The following is a 14,330-nucleotide window of genomic DNA, read 5'->3' as shown; positions in this document are numbered from 1 at the left end:
TGAAGAATTTTGTGTTCATGAAATATTTTTGTATAAAGTTAATTTGCACTACGTTTAGGTATGTATTGTAGTTTGTTCAAATTTCACAGATTTCAGTTCTTTCACATTCTTGAAAAAAAAATATTTATATGGAGCCATACTTATCTCATATCTAAGCAAGCGAAACAGCAACAAATCCTTAAATTTTGATTGAAACCAACATCGCGGAATATATTAGTAGACAGCTAACAAAAATACAGAAGCACACCTGGAGCAGCATAACCAATTGATCCTCTCATTGATGCCCAGCCACTTGATTTCTCTGAGTCTTCATGTAGAAACCTCGCAAGCCCAAAATCACCAACATGAGCAACCATGTCACTGTCAAGGAGGACATTGCTTGGCTTAAGATCACAATGAATAATTGGCATCGGCTTATGTTGATGAAGATAATCAAGTGATGATGCCACGTCAATAGCAATACATAGCCTCTCAATTATATCTAGTGCCTTTTCTTCACCATCTTGCATGATATGTTGGTGCAGCCATTGGTCTAAATTTCCAATTGGTAAAAACTCATACACTAGGGCCTTGAAGTCACGGCCCTGAAAATCAATACTTGAGCAGACCGTCGATATCTTAACAAGGTTCCGATGTCGAGTGCATCTTAATGTCTCACATTCTGCGACAAAACTTTGAGATGCACCACGTTGCATGAGGTTTAGAACCTTAACAGCGATGGCTTTATCTTCGTCACTGTCTCTCATCCTTCCTTTGTAAACCGAGCCAAAGCTCCCTTCTCCAATGAGATTCTCAAGTGCAAATCCATTTGTTGCATTGACCAATTCAGCATAAGAGACCCTTATATACTGCTCACTCAAAACTGGCCTTTGTAGATTTGCCTTTGTCTTCCGTCTCATTTGGTTGATTGCGTATAGTGCAAATACTAATGTGCAAAGAACAAATCCACTGCATACTGAGATTATTATGGCGAATTTCTGATGTGTCTTCTTGGTGGTGTGGCTTGAGCAGGGTAGCAATTTCAATTGAGGGATACCGCCACATAGGCCATCATTTCCCCTGACCAAGATTGCAGATGCATTGAGAAATACCCCATGTGTTGGGACTTGACCTTGGAATCTGTTGAATGAGAGATTCAAGGAAGAAAGGCCTGTCAAGCTACCAAGGATTTCTGGGATGGTCCCAGATAAATTGTTGTAGGAAAGGTCGAGCACCAAGAGACCCTTCAGATTTCCTAGGGACAAAGGAATTGACCCTTGAAGAAGGTTTCCAGATGTATTGAGATGTTCCAAGCTTTGACATTCACCAATGGAGGTTGGAATCTCGCCAGAAATCATATTATTAGAGAAATCAAGTTCATCAAGGTTTTTTAGATTTCCTACTTCTGGTGACAATGTCCCTGATAAGGAATTATGGGCAAGACGCATGAAACTCGTCAAGGTTGATATGAAAAATAGCTCTTTAGGTGTAGGGCCAGAAAGATTGTTGTGAGAAAGATCCAGTGACTGTAAAGGACAACTGCTGAGGCTAGAAGGTATAGCTCCAGAGATTGCATTGGTACTGAGGTCAAGGATAAAAAGTTGTGTTAGATTGCCAAGAGTTACAGGGATGGGTCCTGACAAATTATTATTTGATAAATATAATTTGCTCAATTTGTTCAGTTTGCTAAGAGATGCAGGAATAGTGTCTTCGAGAACATTATGTTGCATGTACAATTCACCTAAGCCGATGAGGTTCCCTATTGTTTCCGGTAGTGTTCCTGTTATAAGGTTGTCTCTTATGCCAAGATACTCCAGTTGAGTTGATAGATTACCAATTGAATTGGGCAGCACACCACGTAGTTTATTAGCACCATGTTCCAACCATCTCATATTGCTACAGTTGGTCAAACTAGTCATAAAGCCCCAATCAGTAAGATTGGATGCTTCAAGCTGATTTCCTCCTAGGCTCACAGAGGCAAGGTTCTGTTGGTGACTTCCCAAGCACTGTGGAATTGTTCCGGATAGAAAGTTTTCTTCTATTTGAATGATTTGAAGCATGGAAGTATTGCACAAGGATGACGGCAGCACGCCGTGAAATTGATTAAATGCTACAAGACACTGTTGTAAGTTTGGAAGTGTATTGCCTAAATTAGGTGGAAGAACCCCGACCAGATTATTGAATTGTATGTTCAAAATTTCAAGAGAAGAGAGATTTAACATCGGAGGCAAAGGGCCTTATAGTTCATTAGGGCACGTACAACGGTCGTCTTTTTGTCGTCTGGGAGATGTTATTTTTATAAAAAAAAAACCCTCGACTCAGCCAACAGATGGGTGTGCCGTCTTTTCACGAAGAGACGGCGAGGGCTCGTGCTCTGTCACACCCAATTTTAAGGATAAAATTGAATGCACTAACTCATGTGTGCCTAGGGATCAGTCACACACACAAGCTGACAAATTATAAAATAGTATCATCACAGTGTAACTTACATCACGATAATAACATAACTTAGTCTTACACATCACAGCGGAAAATAAAAAATACTCTCTCTCGTGGAACTCCATCACAGGGAAGGTCAACTGGTTGACCATAAGCCTAATAATCCTCAGGAAACTCCTCATACACGTTGTCATCTGTTACCCATCCGGGATTTTTATCCAAATATAGAAAGTAAACAAGCGTAAGTACATCCCGTACTCAACAAGATAACATGGGGTTCATGAGGCTCAAAAAGGATGACACTGGTTTACTGCTGTTAGCACTTTTACTAAGTCAAGATTTTATTATCAAGTATTATCAAGTTATGCTTAAGCTCCCTTTTCAACCCACATAATCATATATCAGAACCAATTGAGTCATGAAACATCATCATAATATCATCATAGTCATCATATATAAACAACATTATAAGTAGCCATTTATTCTGTGAGTTTTCCAGGCCGCTCGTGACCGTGAGCACGGCTGTTATAACAGTTTGTTACCCTCTGCAGAGGTGGTGCACATTCACCACGAGTCGTGATTCCCATATGCTCGGGTTAATTACTCTCATGTCACTGCCAAGGTGAGCGGGCAGCGTACACTATGAAGCCATTTCATAGGTTTCTCTAACAAGTTAGGGCCGCTAGGTTTCCTCGACAAGCAGATGTAGGAACCCCCCTTTCCTATGGCACATATCCATCGCGGCTATACACATAGGAACAGAGGGAGCCCTATACCCAACGTGGCTAGCCCCTCTTGCGCCATAAAGGTAACCTCTAACAAGCTAGAAAATGTCATATTACTGAGCTAAAGCCAGAGCCATATGACTCTCACGGTTGCACTGTCAGTCCTAGCTTTTGCCGATAGATAAGTCCTTATGGAGGGCCGGGAGCAACATGATCAAAATTCATTTTGCACATTCGCCCTATGGATCAGTTGTCACAAATCACGTTATACTTTTAGTTCCATAGAACCATTAACCATCGTGTAGATCATGTTCAGTTAGAGCACTAGCAATCTACCCATATGCAATTAACACATAGGAGTCAAGAGAACAAGTCATCAAATGACTAGAATGTCTTTATGGTCATCAAAGTTAGACACGTGCACATGAGTAAATGATTAAAGTGAATAGGACATCAAGGTAGGCCCATGCTATACTTGTCTTGGTTCACAAACTCTTGCTGGTCCTGCTGGTCATCGAAGAACTCTTGATCTCCAACGTTCTCCTCACCGTCTGAACACGACCAACACGGCAACACACAACATTTCAGGAACATTCATGCAAAGCAAATAATCCTATAATTAGAACAATACACCAACAGTATAGAAAACAAGATAAAATGTTTATGAAAATAATCTACGTCTCGCTACGATCACATCAACGCGAAGTTCACGAAAATCGGAGCTAAAACGCAAAAGTTATGAATTAAACGAGGTTTTCTATAGCTCTTTATTTAATTAAACCTAATCATGAAATTTAAAAGTTGCAAACTTGATTAACAGTGGTACTAACACATAGATTATGCAATTATGAAGCTAACGCAATTTGAACGGATCAATTCGGAGCTAAAACGAAGTTTTTATGAGCAAAACAAATCTAGTGACATTTCTGTAAATACTGAAAACGTATTTTGAACTAAAACAGTGAACTTTACGTTTTCAAAACGAGAAAGCGAACTCTGGAAATAACGCTAGGGACGGCGGGTTCAATTTGGTGAAAATAGGGGGTCTCTTAAGCAATTTTACCCGCGAAGGGGTATCGGCCTCTAAGAGCCGTTGGATCAAGATCGGGCGGCACAGATAGATCTGGGGAGGGAGAAGGTGACGCCGGCGCCGGAACAGTAGCAGCCACGGCGGCTTAGCCATGGATGGCAGCGAGAGCACACCGCCGAGCTCGGTACAAGGGCTAGGGGCCACGGTTAGAAGAACCGAGGGCACCGGGGAGTTGCGGAGGTTCATGCGATCTCGTCCATGCCGAGAAGGCGGCCAGAGGAGAGGTCTGAGGCGACGGTCGCCATGGCCGGCGAGCAAGAGCTCACGGGCGCCCACGAATAGGGCTCTAGAAGCCACGAAACTCAAAATAAACGGCATGGGGAGGTATAGGGAAAGAAGGCGAAGCTCACCGCGACTTCAATCGGGGACGAACGCGGCTCGGGGACAGCGGTTCGCGCGGAGGGGCGGACGGCGGACCACGGCGTCCTTGGCACGGCAGTTGCAGCTTCTGTGGTGCTTGGCGAGTGCGAAAACGGAGCGGGGAGCAACAGAGGAATGCGCGGGGGGTCTCGGCTCCTTTTTGTAGAGGCCGGACGCTCGGGAGGGCGCCCCCATGACGCGGAGTGGAGCGGCGGTTGCAGCGTGACCCGTTGGACCGGGAGTGGGCGAGCGGGAGGAGGAGGACAGCGCTGGCACGTGGGGCCAGGCGGTCATCGACTGAAACGCGGGCGCGGGGAAGGCGCGGCGGTTGCGCCCGAGTTGGGCTGGCGGGGCATGCTGGGCCGAGCGGCCGAGGCAGTTGCCAGCCCGCCCGAGTGGGCCGGCACCTTGCTAGGCTGGCGCGGTGCGCAAGGGAGGAGAAAAAGGAGAGCTGGGCTAGCGGGGAGAAAAGGCCTGCGGGCCAAAAACAGAGAAGGGGGAAGAGAAATAATAAAACTTCTTTTCTATTTCCTAAAACATATTTTCAAAACCAATTCCAATTCAAATTTCAATTCTCTTTGAAATTTTTGATCAATACCAAACATTCACAAAATAATATGCAGCGGCATGAATGCACATACATGTTACTGCTTTATGATAAATTTTAAATTCATGAGAAATTTATTTATTTCTACATTTCATGAGCACAAAATACAAAATTAAATCATTTTAAACCTATTTTCCAAAAGAGGCAAATTTTAGGGTGTTACAATTCTACCCCCCCTTAAGATGAATCTCATCCTCGAGATTCGGACGACGTCGACTGAGAGATAGGAATACTCCATCTTTAGATTCTCCTTTATTTCCTCATGTAGTCCAATCGTCTTGATAAGGATCCCACTTTACCTTGCATATCTGTTGATCTTACTCCAAGTATCTTGTCCAACTAATTCTAAGGTTCTGATTGATACTCCAAACGATACTCCGGTAACTCCAATCACTAGGCCACCTTTCCTTTTGAGTCCACAATACCAATTCTTTTTCTAAAATAACCACCTTCCAAAGAAAATTCCCTACTTTATTGGTCAGAAGGAAATTCTTCCACCAATCTTCAAAACATGAATGATTCCGGTTAAGTTGCTCGAACTTGGAGTACAATTCTTAGTCCTTGGTGTTGTTCGAATCTTCTTAGCATAACTCTCTCTCTCTCTCTCTCTCTCTCTCTCTTGCTAAGGACATCGACAACGACTTTTGCTTCTCCAGGTGATATCACTTTTCCAAGTCATATTCAAATTTCATCCCCACAAAGATATCACAAGCTCAAGACCAACTTGGTGGAGATGTCCTGTAGATTCTTGTGATCCTCCTAGATGTCACTTGTACTTCTAAGAAGATAGTACTTTCATGCTCCACAATGGGTAACTTCAGATAACTTGTTAGGTAGTTCAACTCACGCTTCCTTAATTGACTTAATGAACAAGGTACTACATTTTTCTTCTTGCATAAGGACACATTCCACACCTTGATAAAGTGCATCCTAGTGGACATAAAGCCCTTGTCCTGATTTGGCAAAGCTAATACATAGGTTCCACTCCAACCTCTTCTTGGATTCCTTCAGCACTTAGTTGAGGTCTCTTGATCTAAACTAACTTGAAAGCTTCTCTAGTAGCTCTATCAAAATATTAATGATCTTGGATAAACCTTCGTTGAACCTTTAACCAAACCTCATTGAGACTCTGAGTTTCTCTCACATCTTTAGGTACCACCACGCTTCCGCTGCGCAAACAAGAACATAGGACAATTCAGCTTGCACATTCTTCAACTTGGCTACCCCCTTAGAAAAGATAGACTAGGGGACACCAAAGTATAGCTTACATCTACTTCTTTTAGATGAGCTAACTAGTATCTAGATGTTCTGACATCCCAACGATACTCTTGTGTATGGGCAAGAAACCTGAAATTCCTCGCGAGATGAAAAATAGCAGTGCAGTAAAATAGCTGTAACTCCCATTCTGTTAATCTAATGAAGTTGTAGCTTATACCGTTAGAAATCTTATAAAATTATCCACAACTTCTTTATAGAACACTTTTCCAAATTCCGAAGATAATTTGGTTGAAAACGGTACACAACAGAAACCGTTCTAGGTTCCAAACAGCACAAATGCATCACCTTGTGATTTTCGTATCTCCATAAGCAAAATAGCTATAAAGGTGATTCTTTCGCTCAGAGAAAGATATTGAAGTCTACTATTGTCCATAATTTTCTCATGATTTTTGGTCATCCAAAGTCAGAGATATAAGCCAAAGAGTGAAGGCTGCTCCGAAAAGATAGGATACAGGAAACAGGGGATAACCAAAGCCCGACTATTTATTTTATTAATCCTTATACCTTAGGCCTATAAGCTAAATAAAATTATGGGAACACCCAACAAGATCATTGCAATCATTACAAAGATTCAAAATATTCATAAGCATAATGACAAATCAACAAGCAATAAAGATGCACAACTCAATCATAGACTCAACTTGCGATACTATCGTCCTTATTGTACTAGGGTAACAATCCTAAGACTTTTCTTCAGATCACGCAAGAAGGTGATGAGGGATAGTTCTAAAAGCATATCAAATCAAGGGGTAAAGATAAGAACAAAGTCTTCAAAATAAGCACCAAGGTAGAGATGAATAACAAGGGTAGAAATATAGTAGAGAAGAAAATATCAAGGTGCATAGAACAAGGGTTTTTGTAGCAATATCTAAACCTTAAAACGACCAGTTTCTACTAGGCTTGCGTCCTACAGTCAACACAGCTCTGATACCAATTTGTCACACCCAATTTTAAGGATAAAATTGAATGCACTAACTCATGTGTGCCCAGGGATCAGTCACACACAAGCTGACAAATTATAAAAGAGTATCATCACAGTGTAACTTACATCACGATAATAACATAACTTAGTCTTACACATCACAGCGGAAAATAAAAGATACTCTCTCTCTCTCTCGTGGAACTCCATCACAGGGAAGGTCAACTGGTTGACCACAAGCCTAATAATCCTCAGGAAACTCCTCATACACGTTGTCATCTATTACCCATCCGGGATTTTTATCCAAATATAGAAAGTAAACAAGCGTAAGTATATCCCGTACTCAACAAGATAACATGGGGTTCATGAGGCTCAAAAAGAATGACATTGGTTTACTGCTGTTAGCACTTTTAGTAAGTCAAGATTTTATTATCAAGTATTATCAAGTTATGCTTAAGCTCCCTTTTCAACCCACATAATCATATATCAGAACCAATTGAGTCATGAAACATCAAGTTATGCTTAAGCTCCCTTTTCCGGGCTGCTCGTGACTGTGAGCACGGCTGTTATAACAGTTTGTTACCCTCTGAAGAGGTGGTGCACATTCACCACGAGTCGTGATTCCCATATGCCTGGGTTAATTACTTCCATGTCACTGCCAAGGTGAGCGGGCAGGGTACACTATGAAGTCATTTCATAGGTTTTTCTAACAAGTTAGGGCCGCTAGGTTTCCTCAGCAGGCAGATGTAGGAACCCCCCTTTCATATGGCACATATCCATCGTGGCTATACACATAGGAACAGAGGCAGCCCTGTACCCAACGTGGCAAGCCCCTCTTGCGCCATAAAGGTAACCTCTAACAAGCTATAAAAGGTCCTATTACTGAGCTAAAGCCAGAGCCATATGACTCTCACGGTTGCACTGTGAAAGCTCTAGTTTGGTTTGTTAAATTGATGAAACCCTAAGTTGCTAACCTAGTTCATCAAGTGATCATGAGATAGGTAGCACACTTCAAGTAGAGAAGCAAATGAAGATCATAACATGACAATGGTGATATCATGGAGATGATCAAGGGCTTAAACTTGAAGAGAAGAAAGAGAAAAACAAAAAGCTCAAGGCAAAGGTATAACTTGTAGGAGCTATTTTGTTTTGGTGATCAAGACACTTAGAGAGTGTGATCACATTTAGGTTTGATAGCCGTACTATTAAGAGGGGTGAAACTCGTATCGGAATGCGGTTATCAAAGTGCCACTAGATGCTCTAACTCATTGCATATGCATTTAGGATCTAGTGGAGTGCTAACACCCTTGATAATATTTGTGAAAATATGCTAACACATGTGCACAAGGTGCTTGTAGGGTTGAGATGGGTTTGGGTCCCTCTCTCCCTCCCGCCGAGCTTGCTCGGCGGGATTCGGCGCTTTTTGGAAAATGAAATGTCTATTTTCTATTGCGCCGGATGCAAAATTCTTGGTGGTTGGCACACTTGAGCAAGGGTGAAGAAGTAAGAGTTGAAATGGAGTTGATCAAAATGATGCTGGCGTCGGTCTACTGATCGGACGCTGGGTCACTCAGCGACCGGACGCTGAAAGGCAGCGTCCGGTCGAGCTGTCAGATGGCACCGTGGCTAGGGTTGAGCACCGGACGCTGGCTGCGTCCGGTCAAGGTGGACCGGACGCGTCCGGTCAAAAAAACATGCCTCGAGGAGCTTACTGGAAACGACCGGACGCTGGGGCTTCAGCGTTCGGTCAGTTTTATCGGACGTGTCCGGTCATGCTCGGGAGCTTACTGTAATCGACCGGACGCAGGGGCTTCCGCGTCCGGTCAGTTCGAAGGAGCAGCGTCCGGTCGAGGCTGATGACCGTTGAGTCTGGACACGTGGCTGACATTGAGCGACCGGACGCTGAGGGCCAGCGTCCGGTCAGTCTGACCGGAGCGTCCGGTCAGAACGCGTTTTGCCCAGTGAAGGGGTATAACGGCTCTATTTGATTGGGGCTCTATTTATAGCCCCATGGCCGGCTCAAGCTCATACTCTTGGCCATTTCTATTGACATAGCATACTTGTGAGCTTAGCCAAAGCCCTCCCACTCATCTAGATCATTGATTCATCATCATAGTGAGATTGGGAGTGAATCCAAGTGCATTGCTTGAGTGATTGCATCTAGAGGCACTTGGTGATTGTGTTTCGCTGCGGATTTCTCTTGTTACTCTTGGTGGTTGCCGCCACCTAGACGGCTTGGAGCAGCAAGGATCGTTGAGTGGAGGAGGTGATTGTCTCCGACTCCGATCGTGGTGATTGTGAGGGGTTCTTGACCTTTCCCCGGCGGAGCGCCAAAAGGTACTCTAGTAAATTGCTTGTGGCTTGTGTGATCCTCATCTTGTGTTGGTTGTGCGGCACCCTATTGAGGGTTTGGCGAGTGATGCCAATCAGCGCGTGAACCTCCAAGTAAGTGAATCGCCACAACGAGGACTAGCTTGCCGGCAAGCAAGTGAACCTCGGTAAAAATCATTGTGTTCATCATTTGATTCCGAGGTGATTGGTCATCATTGTTATTCATCTTCGTGATTGATTGGTTCATTCATCTACACGGCGGTATAACCCTCTTGATCACTCTCTTTACTTTACCGCAAACTAGTTGACAAGCTCTTTAGTGTAGCTAGTTGTGAGAGCTTGCATGCTTGGTTGGTGTGGCTCTTTAGTTAGCCTTTGAGAGCACACTAACATAGGGTAGTGTCATTGCTCTTGTGTGAATTGGCACTATCTAAACTAGAATTGTGGTAGGTGGCTTGCATTATTGAGTAGGCTAGCGCAACCCTCGCTTCGCCTCATAATTGTCTAACCATTTGGTTAAGTGTTGTTGTAGAAATTTTTATTAGGCTATTCACCCCCCCTCTAGCCATTAGGACCTTTCACACTGTCAGTCCTAGCTTTTGCCGACAGATAAGTCCTTATGAAGGGCCAGGAGCAACATGATCAAAATTCATTTTGCACCTTCGCCCTATGGATCAGTTGTCACAAATCACGTTATACTTTTAGTTCCATAGAATCATGTAGATCATGTTCAGTTAGAGCACTAGCAATCTACCCATATGCAATTAACCCATAGGAGTCAAGGGAACAAGTCATCAAATGACTAGAATGTCTTTATGGTTATCAAAGTTAGACACATGCACATGAGTAAATGATTAAAGTGAATAGGACATCAAGGTAGGCCCATGCTATACTTGCCTTGGTTCACAAACTCTTGCTGGTCCTGCTGGTCGTCGAAGAACTCTTGATCTCCAACGTTCTCCTCACCGTCTGAACACGACCAACACGGCAACACACAACATTCCAGGAACATTCATGCAAAGCAAACAATCCTATAATTAGAACAATACACCAACAGTATAGAAAACAAGATAAAATGTTTATGAAAATAATCTATGTCTCGCTACGATCACGTCAACGCGAAGTTCACGAAAATCAGAGCTAAAACGCAAAAGTTATGAATTAAACGGGGTTTTCTATAGCTCTTTATTTAATTAAACCTAATCATGAAATTTAAAAGTTACAAACTTGATTAACAGTGGTACTAACACGTAGATTATGCAATTATGAAGCTAACGCAATTTGAACGGATCAATTCGGAGCTAAAACGAAGTTTTTATGAGCAAAACAAATCTAGTGGCATTTCTGTAAATACTGAAAACGTGTTTTGAACTAAAACAGTGAACTTTATGTTTTCAAAACGAGAAAGCGTACTCTAGAAACTACGCTAGGGACAGCGGGTTCAATTTGGTGAAAACAGGGGGTCTGTTAAGCAATTTTACCCGCGAATGGGTATCGGCCTCTGAGAGCCGTTGGATCATGATCGGGCGGCACAGATAGATCTGGGGAGGGAGAAGGTGACGCCGGCGCCAGAACAGTAGCAGCCGCGGCGGCTCAGCCATGGATGGCAGCGAGAGCACACCGCCGAGCTCGGTACAGGGGCTAGGGGCCACGGTTAGAAGAACCGAGGGCACCGGGGAGTTGCGGAGGTTCATGCGATCTCGTCCATGCCGAGAAGGCGGCCAGAGGAGAGGTCCGAGGCGACGGTCGCCATGGCCGGCGAGCAAGAGCTCACGGGCGCCCGCGAATAGGGCTCTAGAAGCCACGAAACTCAAAATAAACGGCATGGGGAGGTATAGGGAAACAAGGCGAAGCTCACCACGACTTCAATCGGGGACAAACGCGGCTCGGGGACGGCGGTTCGCGCGGAGGGGCGGACGGCGGACCACGGCGTCCTCGGCGCGGCAGTTGTGGCTTTTGTGGTGCTCGGTGAGTGCGAAAACGGAGCGGGCGAGCGGGAGGAGGAGGACGGCGTTGGCACGTGGGGCCAGACGGTCATCGACTGAAACGCGGGGAAGGCGCGGCGGTTGCGCCCGAGTTGGGCTGGCGGGGCTTGCTGGGCCGAGCGGCCGAGGCAGTTGCCAGCCCGCCCGAGTGGGCCGGTGCCTTGCTGGGCTGGCGCGGTGCGCAAGGGAGGAGAAAAAGGAGAGCTGGGCTAGCGGGGAGAAAAGGCCTGCGGGCCGAAAACAGAGAAGGGGAAGAGAAATAATAAAACTCATTTTCTATTTCCTAAAATATATTTTCGAAACCAATTCCAATTCAAATTTCAATTCTCTTTGAAATTTTTGATCAATACCAAACATTCACAAAATAATATGCAGCGGCATGAACGTACATACATGTTACTACTTTATGATAAATTTTAAATTCATGAGAAATTTATTTATTTCTACATTTCATGAGCACAAAATAAAGAATTAAATCATTTTAAACCTATTTTCCAAAAGAGGCAAATTTTAGGGTGTTACATGCTCCCAAGCTATATCGCCCGCTCCAGCACCGTTGTACGACGGGGGCTCGTGCTCACAAGCCATTTTTTATCACCTTAATTTATGAGTCTGTACAAGAATTAATTATCTTACAGATAGCCTAAAAGACAACCCATTGTATAATTTGTCTGTATTGCTGTCTCTATGTGACATGACCCGTGCTTGCAGACGGCAGCCGTCTAAACTGTTGAATGTGCCCTTAGTATCTATGTAAAGTTGAGTGAGGGCATGGAGGTTTCCAAGAGCATGGGGTATGGAACCTGAAAGGTTGTTGGTTGAGAGAGAGGGGATTGTAAGCTGCTCAAGACTTCCTAATGATTCTGGGATTCGGCCCACAAGACCATTGTCTTGAAAATCTATGACTTGTAATGAAGTGAGGTTTCCTAACCATTAAGGGATACGCCCTTCAAGCTTGTTGTTCCCCAACTCAAGATAAGAAAGAGACGAGAGGCCTTGAAGTGGCGGTATGCTTCGTTCTAAGCTATTGTTGTAAACATTAAGAAAGGTCAATGCTGAGAGGTTACCAACTGAGCTGGGGATGATTCCTGAGAACTTGTTGGAATCTAGGCTAAGTCTTACGAGGTTGGCGAGGCTGCCTATACCTGTTGGGATTTCTCCTATCATGCTGTTAAAATCTAGAGACAGCACTTTCAGATTCACAAGGCTTCCAATGCTGGTAGGGATTCTCCCTGTAAGCCTATTTTGGTCAAGACTGAGTAATTCGAGATTATACAGCAAGCTGAACTCGCTTGGGATCTCCCCTTGCAAGTTATTATTGATGAGTGAGATGTTGACAAGGTGGCTACAATTCGAGAGTGAAGGCGGAATATGTCCTTGGATGGAATTGTAGCCAAGGTGCAGAGTCTCAAGGTTATAGAGATTACCAAGTTCTGGTGGAAGGATGCCATGAAAGCGATTCCATGAAAGGTTGAGCTGCCTCAAGTACGTGAGGTTGCCCAACGCGGTAATGGTGCCGAGAAGGTTGAGCCCACCGAGGTCCAACGCTACCACACGGCCACGGTGGCTTCCCCTCAGTCCGCATGCCACGCCATTCCACTGGCACATCGGAACAGACTGGTTGCCCCATGAAGCCAGGGCCCGTGACGGATCGCTCCTCACAAGCGACTTGAATGACATGAGCGCAAGATGGTCAGTAATGTTGCTTGTGGATGTACCAGCTGGAATGGACTCTAAAGCAAGCGCCATGGAACTAGCAGAAGATGCAAGGAAGACGAAGGCGAGCAAGAATGACCTACAAGATAGAGCCATTGCTGATTTGCTGGTAATGGAGAGCTTGGCTGCTGGGGAGGTGGTCTTTTGTGTTTGTTTTAGCAAAAGGCTGCAGGTTCGTCTGGTTTTGGATCATGAAACCAGTAATCATTATGTCACCAGAGCTGACTCAGTCAAGGTCAGTATTGTTAATTTGTCTGTTAATTGCGCTGCATAGCTGCACGTGAAAGATTCCAATTTGCTAGTGGCTGCTAGTTGCGAGCAACAGGCTGGTTGCAAGTTGCAACTGCCTGGCGGCTTGGGCTCTTTTAGTCTTTGTTTTTGTTTAATATAATCTCTACAGTGGGGGTGTCACCTGGCCCCGTTCGGCTTACCCCATATTTGGTTTATTCAACTTATTTTTTCAGTTGGAGTAGTGTTTTTCTCTCACAACAACTCAGCCGGAACAGTGTTTTCAGTCAAGATTCAGAGCAGCGGACGGGACAGTTAAAAAAAAGAGGAGCAACGGGGCATCATCTTGGTGTTAGTATAATCCTTGTTAGTGAGCCAAAAAAAGTCAATGAGTCAAGTTCTGTACAGTGAGTCAAGGGGTTTGTAAAAAGTAATACTGCAATGGTAGGCATCGGAATTGCATGGACCCACTGAACCAGGAAAAAAAAGGACAGCTTGCGCAGGCAAGGACAGGTACCAGCATGGGGAGAGATATGGGTGGCTGAGCAACTCTCCTCTACTTCCTCCGTCCTAGAATATCTGTCGTTCTCACCTCTCAAAAAACAACTTTAATAAAATATATATTAAAAAATATTATTATTTATGATACATAATTAGTATTATTGGAAAGATT

At 44.2% G+C, this 14,330-nt stretch overlaps 1 pseudogene; it reads right to left on the bottom strand.

The window, feature by feature from the left end:
* Positions 1–224: 224 nt before the first annotated feature.
* LOC136465329 (receptor kinase-like protein Xa21) lies at positions 225–13,613 on the bottom strand (annotated as a pseudogene).
* Positions 13,614–14,330: the final 717 nt, after the last annotated feature.

Source organism: Miscanthus floridulus, chromosome 7 (genome assembly GCF_019320115.1).
Source record: "Miscanthus floridulus cultivar M001 chromosome 7, ASM1932011v1, whole genome shotgun sequence".
Classification (NCBI taxonomy): Eukaryota; Viridiplantae; Streptophyta; class Magnoliopsida; order Poales; family Poaceae; genus Miscanthus; species Miscanthus floridulus.
This window is presented reverse-complemented; position numbering and strand designations above follow the sequence as displayed.